We start from the raw sequence: 5,789 nt of genomic DNA on the forward strand, positions 1-5,789 counted from the left end.
AAAGTACTGCCTCGCACTAGTTGAACACTTTTGGCTCTAAACACTCTAATGCATACTGCATGTATGATCTGTTTGCCAAATGTAGTGTCACGCTGCCAGCCAATTTGGCAATGGTAAAAAGGATCGTCCTCAATGGTAAATCACTAACATCCCTGATGTTAATCTTTCCGTCCCTGCTAGGCTATGCACCTGGCTGACAGAACTATCGTATGTAATCTCTCACTGATTCACCCCCTTTGGAAAATCCAGAAAGTGAGATGGGGGCACCCCGCCTCGACAGTCTGGTAAGAAATTACATGTCATCGATGGTAATTGAGACCACTTTGTCTCTAATGTGAAATGCCTGATCGGTAGGATCCCATGAACGAACAAGGAACTGCAAAAGCTCAATTTGCTGCCTCATACTAGATAATCGGAAATGTTTGAGTAACTCGCAATTCCTTAGGGCCTCAACTGTGCCCTGTTTATCTAGGGAAATCATATCTTGTCCTTCATGCTCTTATTCTCTCCATGTAATCGTCATTCTGATCCGATGAATACCTGAAAATACAACCATAAGGAAAATTAGGATCCATTTCTTGCAAAAAAGAGAAGAATTTTTGGGTGAAAACAACTAAATGAAATTGGGTTTTGCACCCAGTGCAGCCTAGTCTTAGGGATAGTACACTACAATGTAGTGGCCTTCTAGGTGATTGCATTGCGGTGCACCTTTCGATGATGAAAGGGTGCACTGATCCCAGTTTGAAAATTGAAACCCCAGGGGCCCCAAAAACTCAAAATTTTTGCTTGAAACTGAAAATGAATGATATGAAATAGTTCCTACCTGGTCCAGACGACACGAGGAATGGTCCACTGAATCTTCCACAATAAGCTGGTGAACTTCGAGGTAAAAAACTGCTCCAAAGCACCAAAATCAAAGAGTAAATGTGAAATGGTAAAAATGAATGGTAAAACTTGTTTTTATGTTTTTTTCTTGCACATTAATCGAGTAAACATTAGTTTTTATTCATTTTATCCATGAAACAGGTATTTTTAATCTATTTTGATGGTGTTACGAGTAGGTTTGACAATTGACATGCAGAATTTGACGTGCTCAAATGAAAATTGAACATCTTTGACCACAAAGAAAACTTTTATCTCTTTTTCGAGCTTTATTAAAAACAAAAAAGGAACCCCCTTGGAGTCCTCTTTAAGCTCTTTTTAGACTCTCTAAACATGAAAATATTGCCAAGCGCTTGTCATTTCCAACTCGTTAATGGATTGGAATTGATATCTACTCAGTATAAGTTTAACCCTTTTTCGGGCTAAGATAGATTAACTACGAAAAAGGAATACGTTGATCGAACATGGTCAATAGGTTCTCTCTCATATTGTTTTATTCTTTTTCAGACTTGAGAGACAAATCTACAAAAAAGAACTTTTGGAGTTTCCTTTTCATCCCTTTTCAAACTCTCTAAACATGAAAAGGACCGAGTTATCTTTGTCGTTAAACTCATTAAAAACATCGAATAGCGACAAACTTGTCCATCTAGACAAGACGGAGTTTCACCTTCGCTAGACTCGTTAAAGCATCAAATAGCGATGGATTCACCCGAAGGGTGGAATTATACAACAAGCATATGTTATCCTCCTCAAGCTTGATAAAAATAAAGAGGTACTGGTCAGCAATGACTAGGGAAAATTGGAAAAATGGAAGAACACTTTATGGTAGCAAGTCACTCTTGAACATGACACTTTCACCTCATCACCATGACTATGTGGGTTGAGTCATTCAACTTGATGGTTATCACACTGTTGGTCTATCATACCATCCATTACTTTGTTTTGGGTCAATGCTACCAATTCATTTTAGTGTCGCCGACATGTTCAAGAGAAGTCATTCAGTTCAAACTTCATCCTTTGCAATACCGTAAACCTTCATTTTCATGATCGTCATTCCTGAACCTTCTGTCATCAGTTGATTTTCATCTCCAAAATCATTTACCTCATTTCGTGTCATTGATGTGGGATACATCAAGGCCCTCCTGCGATGAGTCACTTCTTGTTGACATCAGCACATTATCCAAGAAGTTGACTTAGAAACACCCCTTTAGTACCTTGAGGCTTGCATACATCAATGGCAGGTTTCTCGCTTCCGGCGATAGGTTGACATCACTGGCCTTCAACCGAAAGAATTTGTATGGTGTTCGACATCAAATCATTTATTCACACCATGCAAAATGTACTATAGTACCTTGAGGGTCATTATCATTATCGGCGATTCCTCTCGCGTCTGTTAACGGCTTACATCATTGGTTGGTAATCAGACGATGTCTTCCCATGTTTGACTTTAGATCATCTATTCACATGGTTAGACTTGTACTTGAGAGAAATATTGAACAAGATTGAAGACCCCAGATCTAGTTTCATCCATCAGGGTTGCGATATTTTCAGGAGTACTAAATCAAATGTACAATGGCCTTACATTCATGGTCATCCATTCATGGGTCTATATCTGTAGACGACTATATTTGTACATGTAATGAAATTTTATAAGCTAAGCATGGGTATGCCTTCCCTCAGCAAGTTCATGAGAAAAAAAATCAAATTATCATGATATATGTATTGTAATTGATGCAGGTCACCTTCCACTTTGAAACCTCCTCTCCACATAATAAAGTATTTCACTCGACATACATATTTACGACTTCATTCTTTAGGGGGAAACTGTTACAGATCCATTTGGGCACATCAACCCTAACTTACAGATTTGCACTATTAGGGCCCATCAAACCCTAATTCAGTTGGTACATGCCCTAATGAAGTCAACCATCAGAATGCCTCCTTCCCAAGAGATTCGATGATTAAAATCATCAAAAAAATGTCTCTAAGAAGATCATCGCATGTAGGCCTTTATCAGGGTGCACTGCAGTGTAGCCCAATACACTGCTAGGGTGCATTGCAGTGCACTTGAGCCCTCTTTTTCCTGCACTGGGTGAATTTGAGCGAAATATGCATTGGGGTTTAGAATATTCTTATCCATAGGATGCTTCTAGAAGTTTCCCATGAGGGAGGAAGTTAAGGAACATCAATCCCTTTACCCCTTCCTCCATGGAAATAAATCCTAAGTTTGGGAGGGCATTCATTGTCACCATTTATGGCATAACTTCCTTCATTCAACTATAAGAAGACCACTCATCTAAGTGATCAGGGGCTTGAAATCATTGAATTATAGGGAGATATTGTTAGTATGAGACTTGACTTGGTTTCAAGTATTGTAATGATGTCAAAATGTCTTGCTTGTTATGAGGAGAGGATGGGATTGAACTGGAGGAGTGGCATTGAATCAAGCAAATTGGGTTGTAACTCTTCCTTTTACTAATAAAGTGTTCAAAGATTTTTCCATGTGTTTGTATTGTTTATTGATGCTTTCATGTGTATTATGCACTTGATTCCATTTTATGTTTAATCAATAGATCATTATCATATGCTTTGATCAAATTTTTTCTTCTGTTTGTGTGCAGGTACTTTTCAAGTGGATTAGGTACGGAAAGGAGCGAAAAAATTGGTCAAGGGAGATAAGGAGTAAGCGAAAGCTTCAGGTAGGATTCTTTACTGTCTTATTTAATCTGTTGATTATAGAAAAAGTAGAGAATTCTTTGCACTGTTGTTCTAGACTTAGCTACTAGTATAGGGGTTCATGCGTTTATCCATAGACACTAAAACTTACCAAAACAATCCCCACACATTTCTATAAGGTCTAGTAATTTGCAACTATAATTGTTTCATGACCTTTAATGGAATCACATTATTAGAGGCTCCTAAATCAATCATACAATTGTGTAAGACCACATATTTCATAACTAATGAAAGAAAGAAAGGTGCATGTCCTCCATTTCTTTAATTGTAATATATGTTTTGTAAAATGACAAGAGGATCCTTAGGTTCTTTGTCAAGTTTAATTGATTTTCTTTGTTTGACCTCTCTAGGGTTCAAGCTTAGCCAATTCAAAAAAAAAGATAAGAACATTCACTTTGGTTAAGACACTCCCCAAGTACACATCTAATTATGTAACATTATTCCATTGGGTTTGAATGGGTTTGGGGTTGTTGGCTTAAAGTAAATATGTTCTAGTCCAATTATTTGGAAGGGTATCACTACTATTCATGTCAAGTTTTTCTAGTTGTTTTTTCTTTCTGTGTATTGCAAACCTTTGATCCTTCCCCTTGTTTCTATAATGTTCACATGTTCATCTAGGTCTTTCACACATTCTTTGAACATTCTTCATGTTATTGTTCTTTAATGGGGAAATTTTTATTTGAAAAAATAGTTAATGGAGAATGACATTGATCAAATTTGGATGTTCTGAATTTTTCTACCCACTTACTGGACTCTGAGGACATTCCTATGCACTATGCAAATAGTTACAATAAGGACACCAAGGAATCCCTTCCTAATGGATTGTGTTTGTAGGGGCAATGGCGTTAGGAACATACTACAGGACATAAGGCTTGCAACCACTTAGATTTGGATTCCTTTTGGAAGGCTTCTCACTATTGTAATGGGGCTTAGGGAATAAATTGGACATGAACCCTTCTCCTTGTCCTAGAGAGTCAACTTGTTCATCATAGTTGAGGATTTAGGCTTGATTTCAACTTGAACTCTAAGATGGCAGAAATGTCTACTTTGGAAGTTTTTAGATTATGTTCAATGCCTATAGTGAATTCCTTCGCTTGATCTATACTTGTGGGTTCCTTGTATCTAAGGGAATAAACAAATTATCTATCAAATGTAGTAGCATATTTCATTAAGATTGTTTGTAGAAGGCTTGAAGTTAGGTGGTGTATGTTTAACTAAAATTTCAAACCTCCAGTTAAAATCTTGGACACTTTTTTTTATTCTTTTTAGATTCATGAAACTAAGGCATCAATTTCCTTCCATCCTTGATGGATTCCCATCTTTTTTTAGGATTCATGTAATTTCTCCTAGTTATTAATTCCTTAATCGAGTATATCTAGGTACCATGATTTAGCATTTTCTTCAAAAGATAAGATAAAAAGTTTCATTAGTACATCCTCTTATTCAATATTTCTTCCACCTCCATTTCAATGAAGCAAATCCATATATATCTATATCTATATATATATCTATATATATATATATATATATATAGATATATATCTATATATATATATATATATATATATATATATATATATATATATATATATATATATATATATATATATATATATATATATATATATATATATATCTATATATATGTATATATATATATATATATATATATCTATATATATATATATATATATATATATATATATATAGATATTAGTACATTTAAGAAATATATGTAAACATAAAGTATACATGATACATTATAGTTTATTACATTATGATTAAATTTTCCAATGTCAATGCGTAAACTATAAGTCTCCAAATTTACATCACATTTACTCATGAATGATAACATAATGAAAATAAAAATATCCAAAATAAACCTTTATTATATATCCAAATTTCAAAATTAGCCTTTATTATACATATGAGGTTGCAAGTACTATAAAGAATAAAGACCAATAGTCTTCAACCTTCACCCTCATCATTATAATCCTTGTAAAAAATAGAAGCAGAAGCATGCTCAATAGTGGATGGTGGAGCTAAAGAAGATGATTGGCCAATTGCACTTTTAGTCTCTTGGTTCTCAATATTTAGGGCAGCAAGAGAGAGCTCCAAATCTAGAATTTCTAGATCCACATCTCATTCTTTAGAAGGACCACTGCTATATT

The sequence above is a fragment of the Pinus tabuliformis genome, chromosome Q, assembly GCF_031772625.1.
Source record: "Pinus tabuliformis cultivar Carrire ecotype Pingquan chromosome Q, CPIR1, whole genome shotgun sequence".
Classification (NCBI taxonomy): domain Eukaryota; kingdom Viridiplantae; phylum Streptophyta; class Pinopsida; order Pinales; family Pinaceae; genus Pinus; species Pinus tabuliformis.